The sequence below is a fragment of the Malus sylvestris genome, chromosome 2 (assembly GCF_916048215.2).
Source record: "Malus sylvestris chromosome 2, drMalSylv7.2, whole genome shotgun sequence".
Taxonomy (NCBI): domain Eukaryota; kingdom Viridiplantae; phylum Streptophyta; class Magnoliopsida; order Rosales; family Rosaceae; genus Malus; species Malus sylvestris.
Window position 1 is genome coordinate 1,119,769 of NC_062261.1, and position 22,632 is coordinate 1,142,400.

Genomic DNA, 22,632 nt, shown 5'->3' on the forward strand with positions numbered 1-22,632 from the left:
GCTCATTAGATTATTTCCAACTCTTGGGTTAAAAGCTAATTTTTTTAAGCCCAGAAAATTTAACATTTAGCTTTGAAACAGTTTTTCTGCTCTAATCCTTCTAGCCTAAAATTTTAGTCCGGGATTATTAAAGAATGAACTTAGGCTAATTTTTTTCTCAAATTAACCTTTAAAAAAAATTATGTAGACTATCGTAAATTAATTTTATGAACATTTTCATATAAAAATATTTAAATTCCGATAAATATTGAAAAATCACTAAATCGATACATGAAACACTATGGAAGAATATGAAAATCATGATAAAGATGTATAAACACAAAATACATAAAACACACAAGACACACAGAACACATGTGAAACACATACAAAACACATGATAGAGATGAAGCACACACGAAACACATACAAAATACATACAAAGCAAGCCTTCAACTTTCACTAATTGGTCAACTTTCACCAAACTTTTAACTTTCACGAACCATTCAACTTTCACCAAACTTTCAACTTTCACCAATCTTTCAACTTTCATCAATCATCCTCTATATAAACACAGGTTGAATATCAGTTGATCGCACAATCTTTCAACCTTCAATCATCCTCTATATTCATCAATCTTTCAACTTTCAAAGTGTTTTTGTTTCCTAAAAATCCTCAATATCTCATCAATGGGTGATAGAAAAATATGTAGCAGGGCAATGCAGATGGCATAATACAAAGCAAGCCTTGACATTGAGGATACATAAATGATCAACGCAGAAGCTAAACTTGCAAACTTGCTTATACAATATGAGCATCATGCCAAATCTAGCTATCGTGGTTCTGTTATGGGGCGTTCATTTGTGCAGCGTGATAGAGAGGAGTGTCATGACCGAATGATGAAAGATTATTTCATCGAGTCGTTGGATTTAATTATTTTAGCTGTTGGATTCAAATTTGGGCAGTTAGATCTTTTTTAAGCCCAGAAAATTTAGCCTTTAGCCTAGAAATAGTTTTTTGCTCTAACCCTTCAGGCCTAAAATTTTAGTCCAAGATTTTTGTAAGGGGATGTGGAGTGCTCGGCGGCGGGAACTTTGAGCCTCTTCATCATCCCAATCGAAGGGTGAGGTGACAGCTTTGACAACAGAGGTGGCCGACCTTAAGACTGAGCTAGCCTCGTATAAGAGCCAAATGTCACTAATTGTATAGGCCCTCAGTCAGTCCCGCATTCGTCTCCCGGATATTCGTCCCCTATCGACGTGCTAGCCCCTCCAACCTGAGCATGCCCAGAACTCTGCCCCTTCGACCTCTGAGCCTGTCCTCAACCCCGACCCCTTCTTGCCCCAATCTTTCCATCTGCATGTGAACGACGACCCTGTAGATTATTCCCCATTTTTTTCTTAGTTGTTTAGTCCCTTACTTTTAAATTTTTTTTCTTTGTACATACATTTTATTTTTATTTTAAACAAATTATTTTTCTTTTCATTACATTATTTTATTTTATTTTTATTTTATTATTTTATTATAAAATTAAACCCATAACAAAAAATATAATTTTTTTTTTTGCGAATAATAGCTTCGTCTTGCATACTTTTTTGTGATAACTCACTTTCGTTGCACAAAGTTTTTAGACACAAATATTAGTCGTTCTAAGTTTGCATCCTGGCATTTTGTGCGACGAACATATTCGTTCCTAAAAATTTGGTGCAATGAATGAGGAATTGTCATGCTTTATTTTCCGCGACCAATGCTTTTATTCATCGCGCAAAGTCTTTCTTCACGATTTTTGCGCGACTGATTCTACATGAAGAAGTTTTCGTCGCGCATACGTTTGTGCGACGCTATGAAACTTTGCGCGACCAATTTATGTTCGTCGCACTAAATGTTAAACATGGTGGTGATTGAATTTTACTTTAATTTGAGTCTCAACTCAATTCAAGTTCAACAAACTTTTAACAAAATGGGGCTGAAAATTTTAACTAGAATGAACGAGCCAAGGAGATCTCAAAACCCTAAATTACGAGTGGGTGGGAAGAATATTTGAGTGCTTGTAATTGTTGCTCCATATGATAAGCAAGGCTCCTATCACATGTGTGATTAGTTTGCTTTTGTGTTCTTGATCGCTTATATATCATTTTGCTCTTATTGGTTTAAGGGAATAAAGGCTCAAACTTCTTGACATTTTCCTGATACTTCAATAAATCCATTGAAAACTTACTAAATTGTCTAACAAATGGGCAATTTGATTCTTACTGTTGGAGGAAAGATCAGCAATTTTCAGTTGTACTGCAGAAAGGAAGAATACAGGAGAATATATATGCAGGATGGCTTTTGAACGGCAACTGAAATTTAATTTTATTGCTTTCAATTTTTTATTACAGCACTAGGCCAATCTTATTATTGGCTATTTTTTTAATAACATTCATACCTTTTGATAACAGCTATAACTCTTGGATAAGTTCCAAGAGACACAACTCTACATTACAGAAAGTGCATTACGTTTAACACTTACATCATTGACTAGTTGATCTAAGGTTGTTACATATATCCTCCTTAGGTTCCTGAGTAATCATCTCAAATTCCTGCTGAAATCTCTCCATGGCCGAGGATGGCAAACACATGGGTACCAATATTCCATCCTCAGTGTTGTTTTTGTGTTGAACATAGAAGCTAACCAAATCCAAGGCCTTGGCGGGTCCAGCAAATACCGGCTGTCCCCATCCAAAATTGACATCTCCAAAACCTGTACGTGTATTATCAGAAACTATTAAATAACTTCCTGTCGATGAATATTGAGGTCGCCCTCTTAGTACCAAAAGATCTGCCACTGATCTTAAGTATTCTTCATTCATGGTAGCTTTAGCCTTCTTCACCAACTCCAAAGCATATCCCATTGGATTTTTGCATAGAGGTTCAGCCTTTGAAACTGCAGCTGGAAATGCAAATGCATTGCCATAGTATCCCAAGGGAAGACGTACGTTGTGGTGCTTTCCCCGTGCATTGACAGTGCATGAAACTCGAACTGCCTGTTTTGGATTAATTTTGAGTGCAAGAGTGCGACATTTCCACAAACAAGCTGTGATCAAGTCAAATGTGGAGCAAGTGGAAATTAGGTGGGGTGGAATCTGTTTTCGAAGGACTCTCATCTCCTTGGCACCAAAGTAGAAAGATCGTTGAACCATGTTTGACTGGTTACTGGATGTTTATGAGCCATCAGAATGATCAATCACGTCTTCATATTCATGATGAGCACATGTAATTGTTGGTGGATCTCGAGCGAACAAGAGCTCTCTCTCCCACACTGGTAGAATAGATGGTGCATGTGCGCCTCTTGCCATCTCCGCAATGGCGGTCAGGAACTGGAGCAATCCAAATGCATCACACATTGTGTGGTTTAAGCGCAATGCAAGTATGAAACCTCCACATGTAAGACAGGTCACCTGCATATTGCAAAAGTTAGTTACTAGACTTTTTTCTTGATCATCATATTCGTGCTAGTTAACAAAAAAAAAAAAAAAAAAAAAACATCTAAATTAGATGATCTAATTAGGAAATCTAAATTAGATGATCTAATTATGAAACAAAAATTTCATAAAAATTAGGAATAAAATTAAAAAAGGATGGAGTCTCGTGCCTGTTTTAGTTACTTGAAAGAGTCTTTAAATATAGAGGAATTTAGACAAAAGGCTTATAGAAGAGAAAAATTTAGACAGAAGACAAAGTGGACTACATGACGACATGCAAAAAACCTAGAAGAAGAACGGTAAAGAAAACCTACACAATAAAGGTGATGTGAGACTGGTAGAAAACCTAGGACCTAATTAGGCAGATACCATTTAGAAATATAATTTCCTCAATTCGGTGTGTATACAAATTTTACAATGTATAGGGTTAAACATAAGGATTGTTGAAGAAAAATTAGTTTCGAAAAATAATGAAAAGCGTCTCATAATCTTTTCTTTCCAAAACCACGTAATGACTTTCTTTAATCATAAGAACAAAGAGGCATGGTAGTATCGTAGATAAGTTCAAGTTTGAGTGTGGTGGCAGTATGATAAATTTTCGTTTATGAAAAGGGTTGCCAATTTTATGAAAAAGTTAAAAACGGTTGCGGTGCCACCAAACTTCAACTTATTTACAATATTGTTAGCGCTTTCTTGTTTATGTCCTTATTTGTCATTAAAATTTTCATATGTTGTTGATTGCACTAATTTCTTACAAAAAATCTCCGGGGTGTGTATGCGACCTTAACTCAAAAAACACTACTCATACCCTTAACCTACTTCAAACTTTTTGTGAAGAATTAATGGCTATGACCAAATATGAAAACAAAAAACTAAATAACATGTAATTGATAATTAATTGACTCACCTGAACCAGCAGCAAAGGACAACCAATAATTCCATCAGAGCCTGGAAAATTATATAAGAACTCCTCTAAAAGTGGACAAGGGGGTAGAATTTTGTCTCCTAGTTGCTCAAGTGTGACATCAGCAGAAGCCTCAACGAACAAGATACCTTCACCATTGCAATCGACCACGAGCTTTCTATTAGGCCCTTCCCTAAGCCTTCCAGCTAAGGGGTAGTAATACACTAATGCTCTACTTAAGGCTTCCCTAATTGCCTTAACGGGATTACGATTTTTATTAAGTGAAGGGTTGTCTTTGTAACACATTATGATTGGAATCTGAACTCTCAAGCCTTCTTGGTCGTCAATATCTGAGAGAAACTTTGTTTCTTGAGGCGTTGACTTTGCCGGAGTTATAAGTTCCGGTTGCAATCGTTTCACCTGAAGTACTGAGAATGACATCATTTCAGTAACGAGCTTAAGAACCAGCAAAAGATCAAAGGATTTGGAACTTTTATTTTGTGGTATGCATGCTAACTAAAAGTTGATAGTCAGTACTTATATAGCGTTATGCAGATGCTCTAGGGCTCCCGAATCTTTCGTCCAAGTTTCCACCTGTTGTGAATGTGATTCTTTTCTTTTCCATTAAAAATGTTGTTAGAAAGGAACGTTTAAATCACGCAATCAACGTGGACTGCAAAGAAAACATTGTACGTACCTGCCCCAATCCACAGTTCACACCACAGATTCGTACATATAATACTGAATTTCAATTCAACTTCAGAAAACTGAATACTAACAGGGATATGAGGACAGGTATTCGGTAGAGAACTTTGATAGGAATGGAAGTAAAAAGGCCAACATCGTACGTACCTGCCCCATTTACAGCTGTGACTTTTGTAAAACATCCATTAGACGTCTGCTATAAAGGAAAACATTGTTGGGACTTGGGAGCACGTGAAGTGTTGGGACTTGGGAGCACGTGAAGTGTTGGGCTATAAAGGAAAACATTGTTAGAAGCACGTCAACTGTTGGGCTATAAAGGAAAACATTATTGGCGTATTGATGGCGTGGAGCACGTCAAGTGTTGGGCTTCACATATGAGATAATCTGCTCAGATACCATGATGAAAGTTAAGATTCCATCGTCACTTAGTATTACAATTTAGTGGTATTCCTCTTCACTTGTAAGTAAGAGATTTTATGCTCAATTCTCACCAAAGGGTCAAAAAAGAATTTGAACTACATTATTATTAGTTCATTGTGAGTCTAAGCCCATCATCTTTCCCTCAGTGTAGATAATATCGTTTGTTAAACAAAAAAAAATGAGTAGTTGAGGTTCTATCATAAAACTAATTGATAATATGAAAAGTAATTCAATTACTTATAAGCACATGCAAAGTCTTTCCTTTGACTAATATGAGATCTATCCTCTCAACATTTCACTGTTAAGCAAATATGTAAAAAAACAAAATGGAAAAAATAATTCGATCACTTGACAAAATAGAACTCACTGAAGACAATATTATGTTTGTTAAAAACAAGACTCACTGAAGACAATATTAGGTTTGTTAAAATGGAAATGGAGCTTCTGATTACACCCAACTTTTATCTCCTCATCCAATGAACTCTTTTTTCTCCACAAGATTTTAAAAAATTAACATCTACTCTCCGTACTCACCAAATCTTCCAAAATAATTCTTCCAAATCCTTCTCCATCTTACACGATATATCTTCCAACAACCTCCCCTTCAATACGGGGCTGCCGAACCCACTTTCCTCCATCAATATTTGGTTCTTCATCAAGTTATGCACACTCTTTTGAGAATTCAACTTAATTATAAGGAACATGAAAACAACAGCTCTTAGCAACTACTTGTGAATTATGTATTTATTTGCGTTCATTTAAGTTGGTGGTTAGCCATCCAATTGTTCTTCCCCATCAATTTTTAGAAGAAATCAAACCAAACTAGACTCGAGTGTTCATATATTCATTGGAGTTGAATATAACAATACGTAAAATTCCATCACTAAGAAGTGAGAAGCCAAATTGTATCAAGACTTTGTAACAGTAGCATGAAGGTCAGGAGTCGACTTGGAGGAGAAGATCGCGAGCGGGTTCAGCTAGCACTGGTTAACCGAACCCCCGATTCCATGTTCATGGTTATCGGCTAATCCTCAACTCTTATGTTCGGTGCTTAACTTCCGAACATTGAACTTTTTGTCAAATTTTGATTGAATAAATGGATAAAAACTATGTAAAAATAATAAATAACAAATGGCAAAAGAATGTATCCATAGTGTTAAAAAAATTGGTACATTTTACAAACAAATTGGTACATTTCACATATAACAAAGTGGTACATTAATAAAGAAAAATGGGTACATTAGAAATAAAGAGTCTCATAAACTTTTCTTTCCAAAACCACCTAATGACTTTCTTTAATCATAAGAACAAAGAGGTGTGGTAGTATAGTAGATAAGTTCAAGTTTGGGTGTGGTGGCAGTATGGTAAATTTTCATTTATGAAAAGGGTTGCCAATTTTATGAAAAAGTTAAAAACAGTTGCGGTGCCACCAAACTTCAACTTATTTACAATATTGTTAGCACTTTCTGGTTTATGTCCTTATTTGTCTTTAAAATTTTCATATGTTTTTGATTGCACTAATTTCTTACAAAAAATACTCATACCCTTAACCTACTTCAATTTTTTTGTAAAGAATTAATAGCTATGACCAAATATGAATACGAAAAACTAAATAACATGTAATTGATAATTAATTGACTCACCTGAACTAGCAGCAAAGGACAACCAATAATTTCATCAGAGCTTGAAAAATTAAATAAGAACTCCTCTAAGAGTGGACATGGGGGTAGAATTTTGTCTCCTAGTTGCTCAAGTGTGACATCAGCAGAAGCCTCGACGAACAAGATACCTTCACCATTGCAATCGACCACGAGCTTTCTGTTAGGCCCTTCCCTAAGCCTTCCAGCTAAAGGATAGTAATACAGTAATGCTCTACTTAAGGCTTCCCTAATCGCCTTAACGGGATTACGATTTTTATTAAATGAAGGGTTGTCTTTGTAACACATTATGACTGGAAGCTGAAATCTCAAGCTTTCTTGGTTGTCAATATCTGAGAGAAACTTTGTTTCTTGAGGCGTTAGCTTTGCCGGAGTTATAAGTTCCGGTTGCAATCGTTTCACTTGAAGTACTGAGAGTGGCATCATTTCAGTAACGAGCTTTAGAACCAGCAAAAGATCAAAAGATTTGGAACTTTTATTTTGTGGTATGCATGCCAACTAAAAGTTGAAAGTCAGTACTTATATAGCGTTATGCAGATGCTCTAAGGCTCCCGAATCTTTCGTCCAAGTTTCCACCTGTTGTGAATGTGATTCTTTTCTTTTCCATCAAAAATGTTGTTAGAAAGAAACACGCAATCAACATGGACTGCGAAGAAAAACATGTTGTTGAGAGCCATGTGCATGGGACCATTTCACAGTTCACACCACAGATTCGTACATATACATATTAATACTGAATTTCATTTCAACATCAGAAAACTGAATACTAACAGGGATATGAGGACAGGCGTTCGGTAGAAAAACTTTGATAGGAATGGAAGGAAAAAGGCCAACATCGTTCGTAACTGCCCCAATTACAGCTGTGACTTGTAAAACATCCATTAGACGTCTGCTATAAAGGAAAACATTGTTGGGACTTGGGAGCACGTCAAGTGTTGGGCTATAAAGGAAAACATTGTTGGGGAGCACGTCAAGTGTTGGGCTATAAAGGAAAACATTGTTGGCATATTAGCACGGGAGAATATTGTTTCACATGGCGTGGAGCACGTCAAGTGTTGGGTTTCACACATAAGATAATCTACTCTGATACCAAGATGAAAATTGTGGTTCCATCGCCACTTAGTACTACAGTTTAGTGGTATTCCTCTTCACTTGTAAGTGAGAGATTTTAAGTTCAATTCTCGCCAAAAACAAATTTGAACCACATTATTATTAGTTCATTGTGAGTCTAAGCTCATCATCTTTCCCTCAGTGTAGATAATGTCGTTTGTTAAACAAACAAAAAAGAGTAGTTGAGATTCCATCTTAAAACTAATTGACAGTATGAAGTGGAACTCAATTACTTATAAGCACGCAAAGTCCTTTCCTTACCTAATATGAGATCTATACTCACAACATTTCACTGTTAAGCAAATATGTAAAAAAACAAAATGGAACAAATAATTCAATCAATTGACAAAATAGAACTCACTGACGACAATATTATGTTTGTTAAAGATAGGACTCACTGAAGACAATATTATGTTTGTTAAGGAACATGAAACCAACAGCTCTTAGCAACTACTTGTGAATTAATTATTTATTTGCGTTCATTTAAGTTGGTGGTTAGCCATCCAATTGTTCTTCCCCATCAATTTTTAGAAGAAATCAAACCAAACTAGACTCGAGTGTTCATATACTCATTGGAGTTGAATATAACAATACGTAAAATTCCATCACTAAGAAGTAAGAAGCCAATTGTATCAAGACTTTGTAACAGCAGCATGAAGGTCAGGAGTCAACTTGGAGGAGAAGATCGCGAGCGGGTTCACCTAGCACTAGTTAACCGAACCCCAGATTCTATGTTCATGGTTATCGGCTAATCCTCAACTCTTATGTTCGGTGCTTAACTTCCGAACATTGAACTTTTTGTCAAATTTTGTGTTCAGAATGTTCAAATACATGATTCAATCTAGTTGTAATTTATTTAAGAAAATAGAAACAAACCCAAGAGGATTTCAAAGAAAAGTGATAGCATAGGGCAGAACATTGCAGCTCAAACGTCACTTACATACTTCAATGATTTAGGGTTTTGGTCACGATACCACCTTACATCTCATTTAAATTAGCTAGTTAACAAAAGCCTTCAAGACCCCAGTTGATCTAAGCTAATCTAAACCTCACACCAAAGCAAACCTATATCAGCCCTACACTTTTAATTTTGGACTGAGTCAACATATTTGGCCGTTACAAATTTTGAAAAAACTAAGCCATTACTTTTGGTTAATACAAAAAATTGGAAGCTACAAATCAATTTAGGCATCAACACTCTCCTTCAAATTGTTTTTAGTTTTGACACCAAGCAAATCCCTGAGGTATACAAAAGTCTCTTTTAGCGTACCCTTAGTAAATATATCAACAGTTTGATCTTCATATTTGCAATAGAGTAATTCAATCACATTATATGATGTACAAAGGATCTCTAATAAAGTGATGGTTCCTCTTGACATGTTTTGTTGTTTAGTGAATCAGAGGATATCTTGTTATAGCAATTACAAAGGTGGTGTTGAATTTTAGTGATATAGCATCTACTTTGAAAAGGTAGCTGGGTTGAGGAATCCAAACCCAATAGATAAATAAACTCAACTAAAATTCCAAACGAGGATTCATGTACGGTTTCAATCATACTACGTAACAGTGAAGAACAAAATGAAATAGAGAAAAAAGAACAAAAGACTCACGATATAATTCATGGGCACACAACCGATTAAAGAACCATTGAGAAATAAGTACTTTTTTTTTTGGTGAACGAGATAATGCATTACCCGGGCAAAGATGCCAAAGAGAACAAGAAAGCTAACAGCAAAGCAAACAGGCCAGCAACGACCAAGCAAAAAGGAGTACAAGGAGGAAAACATCCGACACCGCATCAAATGCTAAAAGTGTCACTCCTTGCACCCAAACTACCAGCCTAATGGGGACAAGGGAGACCGTCATTACACAGAACAAAGACAAGGGAAGATGGGGGTCGGTTAACCCAAACAAAATCACATACCTCCCTACAATGCCGCGATGCCAAATTGTCCGCTACCTTGTTAGCCGATCTTGGAACCCAAGACCAACGGCAGTCATGGAAAGCCTTTCCCAGACTTGAGCACTTAGCGAGTAAAGGAAAAGCATCCCATCTGCCCATCGAATTCAGATCCTGAAGACAAGACACAGAGTCCAAAGAATCAGATTCAATGATAATATCATTCCATCCCATATACCGCCCCAACGAACAGCCATGAAAAATTGCCTTAGCTTCAGCCATAGCCACACTCGAAGCACTGATCTTCTTCCTGCAAGCAGCCACAAAACCGCCCTAATCATCTCGAGCCACCGCTCCCACGAAGCCCACACACTCCCTAGCAATCCAACTTGCGTCCACATTTATCTTGATGAAACCCAAGCCAGGAGGAGACCAAGAGACGTCATTGCCCTGAACCAGAGCATTGTTTCGGGGCCTACTACATGGGACACGATTAGCCTCAAGGAACATTCCCACCGAATGATGAACAGCGGCGATAACCTGCCCTGGATAAATTGGATGACGCTGAAAGAGAAATTTGCACCGAGACTTCCAAATGTGCCAACAGGTAACAACAATATAAGAGAACAATTTGATCCTATCACCCCTGTTAGCATAAGCCGCACCATAAATTTCATTTAACCAATTTACCCAAGAAAAGATCCCCACCCTGCCAAAACCGCGAGTCAGACTTCCCCCATTCCACACCGCCTCAACCCACGGGCATTGGAGAAAAAGATGTTCCGTTGATTCCTCAGCCGAGTTACAGATGAGACACATGGGGGAACGAGAAGAGCGTCTAGAGAACAGGTTCGCCATCGTAGCCACTGCCGCATGAAGAGACTTCCACATGAAAACTCTTATTTTTGGAGGAACCTTCAAACTCCACATGTACTTCCATAACTGAGTCGGAATCGAATCAGATCTATGCGGGTGGAGGTTCCTGCGAATATGAGTCCGAGACAAAGCCCAATGATAACCAGATTTAACCGAGTATGCTCCTTTTTTTTCGAAAGGCCACACCAATCTATCCTTAAAGTTTGGATCGCCCAATGGGATCTCCAGAATCGCCTTGATCTCATCATCCACCACAAAAGGTTTCAAGAAGTCTACCTCCCACTCCCCAGACTCATTACAAATCAAAGAGCTGACCCTCAAGTTCCTAGAGACTTGGACCGTACCCAAAGGGGAAGGTCGTCCCGAAGGGATTGAAGGAATCCATCTGTCCACCCATACCCGGACCTCATTGCCATTCATAATCTGCCAGTGAGCACCTTCGAGAATAATATCCCTTCCAACCAGGAGACTTGACCAAGCCCACGAAGCTCTTCCCCCCCGTTTAGCGTCAAGGAGAGAGCAATTAGGGAAGTATCTGGCTTTGAGCACCCTCGCCCACAAAGAATTTGGATCCGATAACAACCTCCAACATTGCTTAGCCAAAAGAGCATCGTTGAAGTTCGTGAAGCATCGCAAACCAAGATCACCATCTTGTTTTGATCGGCCCAAAATTTCCTTAGAGACCCAGTGGATACGGTTCTCTCCCTCTTTTTGACCCCACCAAAAATTCGAAATCAAAGCATCAAGTTCATTGCAAAGAGTCGAAGGAAATTTGAAGAGGTTCATAGGATACGCCGGAATTGCTTACGCCACCGCCTTGATTAGGATTTCACGCCCCGCCTGAGATAGAGTAGACCGCTTCCAACCTTGGATTTTTCCTAGCAGACGACCTTTGATGTAAGCAAGACCGTTCTTTTTTTATTTCCCCCATAAAGCTGGAACACCCAAGTACAATCCCGGATCACCAACTATTTCCATACCAAGAATGGCAGCAAGTTGGATTGAGAGAGACTCCGGAACATTTCCCCCAAAATAAACACTAGATTTTGACTTATTGACCTGTTGTCCCGAAGCCAAGCAGTACTCATCAATTACCTGAACTAAATTCCTGCAATTTCTCTCATCAGCCTTCATGAAAATCAGAGTATCATCAGCAAAAAATATATGAGAGATCATAGGACCGGCAAGGCCCATTTTTACCCCTTCAATCTGTTTTCTTTCACCCGCCTGTTTTATAAGCAGAGATAGCACCTCACTGACCAGCAAAAAGAGATATGGGGACAGGGGATCCCCCTGGCGAAGCCCGCGAGAAGGAGCGAACCGAGGTCCAGGTTGACCATTTAGCAGAATGGCAAAACTAACAGTGGAGATACACCCCAGGATTAAAGATCTCCAGCGACTATCAAAGCCCATCTTCTCCATGACTGCCAGTAAGAAGTCCCATTCTACCCTGTCATAAGCTTTATGCATGTCCAGTTTGATTCCCAACTCCAGCTTGCATTTCGTCTTTCTTGTTTTGAGGAAATGGAATAGCTCATGCGCAATACCAATGTTGTCTTGAATTTGTCTACCTTCCACAAAAGCATTTTGGGTTGGAGAGATCAGATCCGGCAGAAACCTTTTTAAGCGATTGGCCAAGACCTTGGAGAGAATTTTGTAAGAAAAGTTGCAGAGGCTGATGGGACGAAAATGAGACACAGACTCCGAGTTAGGAACTTTCGGAATTAGAGCCAGATGAGTTGCATTGATTCGCAAGGGTTGTAAAGACCCTGCCATCAGATCCTCAATCATATTATTTACGTCCGCAACTATTATATCCCACTGTGACCGATAAAAGATGCCTTGGAAACCGTCGGGGCCAGGGGCTTTGAGCCCACCCATATTCAAAGCAGCCTGTTTAATTTCGTCCGCAGAAACCGAAGCCAATAATGTAGCATTCATCTCCTCCGAAACCTTAGGAATGACGCAGTCAAGGAGGCCACCCCAATCCCTATGTCCCGTTGAAGAGAACAGATCCATAAAGTGCTCATCAAACAGCCTGCGAATCTGATCAAGATTATCCACCCACTCCTCGTTATCACTCTTGAGAGTAACCACCTTATTCATCCTTCTTCTTTGTAAAGTAGACTGATGAAAGAACTTTGTGTTGGCATCCCCTTCCTGTAGCCACTGGACCCTAGATTTCTGTTTCCAAACACTTTCCTCCTGACTCCACAGAGTGTCGACAGCTTTTGAAACATCCTCAATTTCTTGAGAGTTGCTTCTCCAGTCTATTTGAAGCCGTCCCAGATGGTTCATCATCTTCTGAATTTTCCAGCGTCTCTGACTAAATTTCCTTCTACTCCATCTAATAAGCCGAGCACGGCAGCCACAGATTTTTTTGTTCCATCTCTCAACCGAGTTGCCTTCCTGGGGTAGCTCCCAGACTTGTCTCACAATCTCCTTGCAATCATTCTCGTTTGCCCAATAAGCCTCAAACCTGAATATCTTTTTCCTAATATCCACCTTCGGAGCACAGTGCACTATAACAGGATTATGGTCAGAACCCAACGCCGTGCCAATAGAGACCAAGCAATTTGGCCAAAGAACCTGCCAATTTTCATTCCCAAGCGCACGGTCCAATCGTGCCTCCACAAGTTGCCCATTTCGATTCCCTCGCCAAGTGAACTTAGGGCCATTATAGCCCAAGTCCGATATCTCCAATTTGCACATAAACTCCTCTAGATATCTTGTGCGGTTATATCTCACTTCAGCTCCTCCAGATTTCTCATAATCCCATAGGAATTCATTAAAATCCCCACCACATATCCACGGGGTATCATCCGAACCGAATTTATTTAACATTCCCCTCCAGAAGTCCACCTTCTCACTTCTGTAAGACGTTCCGTACACCCCAGTAAATCGGAACACACATTGCAAATCTACAAAGCTACAGGTCGCATCAATGAAATGTTTCGAAGAGTCCCTCACATTCACCTGAACCGAATCATCCCACCAGAGACTGAGACCTCCAGCCCTGCCAACCGGAGCGACATCAAAACCATTGTTGTACCCCATTCTTTTCCTCACTCCTACTATTCTATGATCTTTCATTTTGTTTCTGAGAGAAAGATCATAGAGGGTCTATGTTTCCTAATTAGCCCATGAAGAGCTCGAACTACCGTGTCCGACCCAAGACCACGGCAGTTCCAGAATAGGTGTATCATGGAGACCGTGCGGCTGTTGAAGGCCAGCCGCCACCACCTCGGGAAGCAGATCCCGTTTGCTTTACCATTAGATCCAGTGCCTGGACCTTATCCTTCTCTATTCTAGCTTTTTTCAAGGAGAGCGTCTTCTCTCCTCTGTGAGAGTCCCTCCTCTGTGGGGTTTGCTCATTTACTTTTCCCATCTACTGCCTTCATGTTCCTGGCCTCCCTCTCATTAATTTCCTAACATATCTCTCAGATCCCCTTTCAAAGTTTCCTTTTAGTTGACCTCTCTCCGTAGCCCTTGGATCCCTTCTTTCTCTTGCGAATTTTATTGCCTCACCTACCCATCAGTTTGCTTACATAGATCTCGATCCAATTTTAGTTTCCCTTCTCTCATCCCTAATTTAATTTTCCCTCCTTTCTGCGCTGTCTTAATTGCAGATCTAGACGAATTCGTTCCTACAGAGTGATGGGTTACCTTCCGTCAGATGATCTAGGCTCAGGGAGGTCAGAAAGCAAAGAAGGCGGAAAGATATCTAATACACAAAAAGGTATCAGGAATATTAAAGAGGATGGCAGATCTAGTGGACAAGAAGGGGGTTTTAGGTGTAAAGGCAAGATGGCAGTCCCAGGAATTAAAAAGAGGCAGATATTTCTCCAGACGCGAACAATCTCAGAGGTGCAGATCAACTACTCAGCATACATTAAATGGGGTAATAATGTCGAGATTCTTTGCAAGAGTAAGTCACAAAATCTCAAATTTTGGTGTTGGTACCGTTCTCTTTACATGTTGTCTAAAAATACTGGGAGACGCCTTGCCGGTAAGACGAAGAACAGAGCTAGGAATTGGATTGAGTCGCAGTTGTCTCTATACTATTTATTTCTCTCAAGGCTGTCAGGGAAGGTTTACAAAAACTGGAACCAAATGGCAGCGCAGGAAATTGAGGAGCTGGTGGTTAACCTGGAAAGAAATATGGATCTATCATTGATGGAGCACGGAATTAAACTGGTTGGCATGGCGTTGGTCAATAAAAATCTTAATAAATGGGGAGTCCGAAATATCCTAAGATCCTCGTGGAAGGAGTATGGGCAAATCGAGGTCAAGTGGGTTAAAAACAACATTTTCATCATCACTGTCCAGGATGAAAGCACTGCTATTAAGATTCTCAATCAGGTCCCGTGGGCGGTCATGAAGCAAAACTTCTCAGTTAAAAGATGGAATCAGGAGCTAGCTTTGGAGGAAATTAACATGCATAAGGTTTTGTTCTGGATTCAAATTAGGGGTGTTCCACTGTACTTTATTTCAGAAGATAATGTGAGGCGCCTGGCTGCCAAGATAGGCGAGTTTGTGGAACTTGAGGATACTACCAGAGCGCGGGGTTTTTTAAGAGTTAGAGTGGCTGTCAATACTTCAAACCCTTTGACAACAGGGTGCTGGCTCCCCAGGACAAATGAGAAGGAATCGTGGATTGAATTTAGATATGAAAGACTGCAGGATTTCTGTTATAAATGTGGGAGGATAGGGCATTCCAATATAGAGTGTTCTTATGAAGCCGTTAATGGGGGAATGGCAGGGTATGGAGAATGGACTAAGGCGGCTCCAGTTCGGGATTTCATGGATTTCCCAAGACCAATGGCTATTAATGGGGGCGAAAGAAGGCTTGCTGGGGCAACTCGGATGGGCTCAAGGTCCTCGCGTCAGCAAAGCAGGGTGGAGTCCTTGGGGGAAATAAGCAAAACTACTGACCAGAATGAAGGAGATCCGATCCCCCAAATCCTACATCCTGGCAAAGGTAAGGAGAAAAAAAAATGGCAGAGAGCTTATAGATGGGAGGATGGTTTGAGACGTAACCGGGCCCAATGGGTGATGGAAGGCCGGGGGTTTATGGAAAAACAGCGATTTGTGATGGACTTTGCACCGATGGAGTTACGAAAGGGGCACTTGGGAAATCCGTCTGCCAGAATAGAAGAGATTCCGGTTGAGAATCTTGCTCAATCGGAAGGAGTTGGCAAAGTGCAGAAATTTGTGTCTCAACCCTATTAGCTACAACGATGTATGGAAATCAATGAAGAAGGGGGAGTGAAAATAAGTACTTTTACAAGACAGACATCTACTACACTTGAAGTTTTCTCTTGTACTTTTAATCATGTAGCACACAGTCTTTCTTTTGCTCTCTTTTGGATGAACATGACGCACTCAGCAGATTCTCCTCACGACTAAAGAAATTGCACTCAACTTCGTCACGTAGATATGGACACAACTTCTTCACCCAAATGAATATGATGAATAATATGAAAGGTATGAAGTGTTTCACTAAGATCACTTTTCTAACCTAGCACTCAAGAACTTTGCTTTAAACCTTTTATGCTCAAATCTTATAACCAATCAAAGATGAATGATAGGCTTGATTTCCTATGAAACCAACAGCCTAGAATAAAGGAAACTGGAACTATGAACTAGAATAAATCAAATTGGGTTTATTTCTTAAAACTAAGCAATTAAACTGATATTATAATCTTCAAGATATGCAATGATGTGATTCTCGTTTCCTATATGAATGCACATGATACTCCAATATATGCCTTGATGTGCACGTTTTCAGTAATTAAACCTAGAAACTACGACACGCCTAAAATATAGAACTAATATATTGCAGATGCATTAAACTTGTCTAGGAAATTAGCCAAATTCAAAAGCTTGCGTTTTCACACTTGCATTCAATTAAGTCCTTAAGAACAAACCTCAGCCAAATTGCTTGAGAATAGCCTCTCCAAGGAAGAACATCACTTCGAAAAAAGTCGTCTTTGACTTTGGGCTTAATCAAGGGTTGTAATTCCTTTAATTCTAATGGTGAAATTGGGTTAAGATAAAAAATACTTTTTTTTAACAAATGATATTATCTACATTAAGGAGAGAGTGAGCTAAACCTAACAATGGGCTAGCATAATGTGGTTCAAATTCGCTTTTGTCGATAATCTAACCTAAAACCTTTCATTTACAAGTGAAGGGGAAAACCACTAGACTGTAGTACTAAGTGACAATTCTTTGGATTAGTTTGGTATTCCTGTGCTTTCTAAAAAAAATGCGATTATGTTGTCCTATGAGAATAAACAGTTGTTGCGTGTTTGATAATTTTTTTTTTTTAAAAGTGCTTTTAACAACAAAAAATAGTGTCTGAGTGTTTGGTAAACTGTTATATAAATTGTTGTGAATGTGTTAAATAACTAAAAAGGATATGGTATGTAGTGTGATATAATAATTGTCAAAGACAATAACGTAGGGGCAAAAATTGTAATTTTGTAAAATGTGGGGTTGTATTTGCCTTTGAAAATTTTATTAAATGAGCACTAATTACTATATTTCGAAGAAAAAAACAAATCACTTTCTTTATAAGCATGGTAGACTCTGTTTTTGTTTTTTCTATGCTTTTCTATTGTCATTAACAACAGTTTTTTTTTTAAATCACTTTTTTTTTGTTACTGTTGACCGTAAAAACTACCAAGCCTACGTGGCGCGTAGGCCGAGTAATTAATAAGCTAACTACGTCATTCGGTTGTGTGTGGGGCGTGCCAACTCGTCGGTCGAACTCGGCCGGGGAGTAAAATGTGTTGATGTCATGTTGGGCGTGCTATTGACTTCTTGATCTTACGACTGAGGCCGAGGAAGGAACACGTCTCGGCCTTCCGGATCTAGAGCCTGAAGACAAGGTTGCTAGTTCTGCGAAGTTCAAAATCAAATTCAGCTTTCAATGTGCCGAATGTAGTAACCTGTAACACTTCACTTCGCCGAGAAGGCTAATGAGATGACCTCTGCCAATAAGGATTTGAAAATCCTTCTCGACCGAGACTTAGATAGATAACCAGTCGGCCAAGACGCAGTGCTGTTTATCTAAACTGTAGGTGCTCCGCGGTCGACTGATTCTATGGCAACACTGCTGTTTATCCAAACTGAAGATGTTCGCCGATTGCCTTCACAGTGATGTTTATCCAAACTGAATATGTGTTGGCGAAAAAGGAAAATAAAAATCTCAAGGTTGTTGAGAGGTTTCGCGTAAAGCGAGAGTTTGCGCAGGGCAGTTTGTGCGTTGAATTGGAGGGGGTCATCTTCTCGTTGCCACTGCCTCTGTATTTATAGGGACGCACCGACTTGATCTTTGAATATTGCACGAGATTTTTGGCGTGGATCAGACTCAACCAAATGCATGGAGTTATCATGCAATTATCCAACCAATTTAAAATCTCCATCATTATCTCCTTTTCTCCTTATTTTGTCCATCGTTATCCAAGTATTTGATGATCTCCATGTGCTGGAACCAAGGCATGCAAGTTTATCTCTTAGCCATGCATTTCAAACTGAAGCATCACAACAATCCACTCATCTTTCCACCAAATTTGACCAGGTGCAATCATGCACTATCAAAAAGTTCAAACTTGATCCCATCTTTCCCATCCTTTCAAAGCCCACCAGTTCCAATCTGATGCAATTTGTCCGACTAGATTCTTGGCATCCTACCAAGGATAATTCGGGGGTGCTCTTTATTCCACCATCACTTTATAATTTTATCCATGCATGCATAATAACCTTCAGCCGTCTAAGTGAACTCCAAATTCATTTGTTTACTAATTATCACCATACTTTAAATGGATAATAATCAATTTGCAGCATACCACTTGAATCTGTCAGTCAACCAAACTGATCTCACCCACAAATTCACACGTCAAACATCCAAAATCAACTTGAATTGTGCTACCGTGTTTCCAGCTTGGAGATACATATCTCATCTTAATTATCATTAAAAGATAATTATCATAATATTATCCTTCAATAATAACAAAACGATCTTCACTATTCGATTTGATGGTTGGGGGCTATGCTTACGCAATGACCTTGATTGCACGGGCCGATGATGTAATTTTGGGTCCAAACAGTTCCCAAACACACTTAATGTTCCAGATTTTTTAAAAGCATTACAATCCCAAACCAGCCATTTGTTAAAATGTTTAGAATTTTCTCAACCAAATGGCTCAAATGTGTAGGGGGAATACTATTATGTAGTTGGCATTCAGTGACTTGCTTAATTTCTTTGATTAGTGAATATGTTCTAGATTGTTAAATTATTTTGTATAAACTTAGCATCCATAAAGCATTTTAAGTTAAACCATATTCACTAGCAAGACCATTTAAATTGTACGAAGTAGAAGACAATTCTGAGATCAATCATAATCATGTTTCGAATTTTTACATTTTTGCAATTGAGTTATAAGGAAAGACATTCACTATTCTTCTAAGAAGAGGTTTGAATTAAACCCATTTGCATCAAATGGGTGGGTCGTTTGTGGAGTGGCAGCGGCACAAGAAACCAAGTTTGATTTGCCTAAAGAGCCGTAATCTCATGTTGCATGGCAGCACGCCAATGGAGGTCTTGAACAGCCTGCGAAAAACTTATGGGTTCTTTAATGACCGTGAGGTTAGCTGTATAGGATTTATGGTAGGGTGAAAAACGATTATACGATAAGTGGTGAGAGAGTGGATGAGAGGTACCTGATGACTTAACCACGTTCATTGAAGATGTCGAAGTAAGTCTTGACGAAAGAGAGGTCTCGACGTGAAAGTCCTGCAAAAATGAGGAAGGCTTTGTGGGACGTATGACACGGCGGAGTGGTAATGGTGTAGGTGCAGGGCCGGGCGGGGTGAAATAAGGGCAGTAGGTGGTATTTCTGGAGAAGGCAAGATCATGTTCGGTATTTGCGACGGTGATAAAGGTGGCTGCAATATTTCTGGTGTTGGTTGGCAGATAAGGTTTGTGTGGTATCATGGGATTCAAGAGATAACTTGTCCGATGTGATGACTTGAGGAATGGTGGGAGGGAAAGAGTCCATATCTAAGTGCAATGGTGAGAAGTTTGTATTGAACAAGGAATTAGAGGCAGCGGAAATGTCTGAGGTGTGGTAGGGAAATTGATCTAAAAAAAAAAAAAAAAACATCCCGTGACTATATAACCTTTCGGCGGGTAAGATCAAATAATCTGTAACCTTTTTTTACCATAGGGATAACCAATGAAAATGCGACGACATGCACAAGGGTCAAATTTTAAAGGCAACTCGTAGGTGAAAGTAATTCGGTTCCTTGTGAAACAGGTGTGGGTGTTCGATTTATGAGATAGGCAGAAGCTAGGATTGCATCCCACAAAAACGTTTAATTAGGAAGATTAGCTTGAAAAAGTAAGGCTCGAGCAACATTAAGCAAGTGTCGATGCTTACGTTCAGCGACACTATTTTGTTGTGGTGTGTTGACGCAACTAGTTTGATGGACAATTCCCTTGAGATTATAGAAAGTGTCAAGTTTGAACTTAAGACCATTGTCACTTCGAACCATTTTGACCTTAGTATTGAACTGATTTTCTACCATGTGGATGAATTGGACAAGGAATTCTATTGTATCGGATTTGTGTTTCATCAAATAAATTCATGTGCTCATAGTATAATCGTCAACGATGGTGAGAAACTATTTTGCACCTGAAATGGAAGTAACTTGATAACCACCCCAAATATCAACATGGATTAACTCAAAACATGACTTAGTGGATATGGAACTCAATGAAACGGTAATCTCATTTGTTTGGCCAATGAGCAAAAATGAAACATTTATTTGAATCACAAGATTTATTTTGGAAAAAAGGAAATAACATGGAAACTTTATGCGATGGAGTGCCCAAAAAGTTGATGCCAAAAGCTATAAGGTGGGGTTTTGACAGTTTTGCATGTTCCTTTCTTTGGTGGGTCGAGATAATAAAGTCCATGCCGTTCAATTCCCATCACAATCATCTTCCCTGAACGTAGGTCCTGTACGACACAAAATTGGTTTAGAAAGATTGTGATGTATAATGAGTCATAGGCTAATTTGCTAATTGATATCAAGTTTAACGTAAAGAGTGGTACACACAAAACGTTATCAAGAACAAGGTTGGGAAAGAAAATAACTTGTCCAACATGAGTAATTTTAGCAAATGAGCCATTTGGTAATTCAGCAGTATGGTTTTCAATGGGTCTTGAAGATGCGAGGGAATCAGGACTGCAAACGATATGGTATGTGGCCCCACTATCCAAAATCCAAACTTTTTTCTTGTCATTGCATGTGAAAGAAAAAGCTTTACCCGAAAGTTCTTATGGTTTGAAGAATTACCCACTTGGTTGGCAAAAGATGATTTGTTCTTGTTCAGCATTCGGAGAATTTGCTTGCAATCCTCCTAAGAAAAAGGAAAGTTAGGCATCACTGCCCTTTTGTCGTGGGTTGCAACTTGATTGCCTTTGGAGGAGAAAGGTCGACTTTGTTCACTCTCAAAGGCTGTCTTCCTCTTGAGGCAAAAACCAAAAAAGTGACCCTTCCATCCACAGAAGGTACACTTGAGATGAGCACGACAATTTTTAGTAGTGTGATTCGTCTTGTTGCACTTCCCAAATCGAGGTCCACCGTCCTTTAATTCAGCTTCTCGGCTAGTGGTTTTCACGGTGAATTCCGCAACTTCTGGTTGGGTAGTATTGTTTTTCCCACCGGAAACTTCCGCCTGTCTCTGAAGACGGAGAACCAATGAGTAGGCTTTGTTTACTGTGGGCAGTGGCTCAAGAGAAGAATGTTGTTGCGAACGGTGGCGTAAGAATCACTCAACCCCATGAGAAACTTCATGGTCTTCTATGTTTCAACGTACGAAGCCATCTCCTTCTTTGTTTCACAATTACATGCCACAATCGAACATAGTACTCCTCGTTCATCCTAGAGACTTTTTAGTCTGGTGAAGTAGGAACTTACTATCCTGATTCCTTGCACGTAGCTGTGAATCTCATTCTTTATGTAAAACAGTTAGACGATGTTCACATGAGAGTTTGCCCCGAATACGTCTAAACTTGTCTCATTTCATTACTTTGTTGTGGAATATTTGATAAGTATTTAACGTCATTTCTTTTTTGTTTTTTCATTTTTATACCGTCTGTTATACATTTATGTGATTAAATCTACATGAAGAATATTAGGGTTCCAAACTTATTGCGTGTGATGTCTCTATGACGAACGTGACTAGTTCATGTTAATTTGTACTTATTTAGGTGGGATTTGAGCATTGAACCCTTGCCTTATGTACTTAATCACATCTTTTAAGTTGCCCAAACTCTCAATTTCTTTGCGGCAGTGCGCAGTCGAACAACATGCAGCCTTGCCCCCACATTTCAAGGAAATATCATTTTTTTTTGTCGAAGGAAATATCATATCAATTGGGCAATTTCATGGGTGGAGAAGCTGTTGAGTATATAGGTGCAACAGCCTGCATGCAAATGAATAGGATGAAGTTGTTGCCACTATAGATTGTAAAAGAGTTAAGGATACTGAGGAAGATTTTGTAAAAGAGTACTGCATTCTCGATAGAGTGCTTCATGC

General features: G+C 39.2%; 4 long non-coding RNA genes and 1 pseudogene across 4 annotated transcripts in view; 2 read left to right on the forward strand and 3 right to left on the reverse strand.

The window, feature by feature from the left end:
- LOC126614047 (alcohol acyl transferase 1 allele RGb-like) overlaps positions 1-4,876 on the reverse strand; it is an 82,470-nt pseudogene extending 77,594 nt beyond the window's left edge.
- LOC126614075 (uncharacterized) overlaps positions 1-18,406 on the reverse strand; it is a 28,692-nt gene extending 10,286 nt beyond the window's left edge. The window contains exon 1 of the long non-coding RNA XR_007620264.1: positions 17,672-18,406. This is a non-coding gene — a long non-coding RNA (uncharacterized LOC126614075). The remainder of the gene's footprint in view (positions 1-17,671) is intronic.
- The window catches only part of LOC126614069 (uncharacterized), a 30,199-nt gene continuing 9,954 nt past the window's right edge, over positions 2,388-22,632 (forward strand). Inside the window, exon 1 of the long non-coding RNA XR_007620258.1 lies at positions 2,388-2,513. This is a non-coding gene — a long non-coding RNA (uncharacterized LOC126614069). The remainder of the gene's footprint in view (positions 2,514-22,632) is intronic.
- Positions 20,799-21,710, reverse strand: LOC126614076 (uncharacterized). Its single transcript, XR_007620265.1, has 2 exons — positions 21,359-21,710; positions 20,799-21,047 (listed from the first exon to the last, which is right to left on the reverse strand). It is a non-coding gene; the product is annotated as an uncharacterized LOC126614076 (long non-coding RNA).
- On the forward strand, positions 21,208-22,241 carry LOC126614078 (uncharacterized). Its single transcript, XR_007620267.1, has 2 exons — positions 21,208-21,364; positions 21,703-22,241. It is a non-coding gene; the product is annotated as an uncharacterized LOC126614078 (long non-coding RNA).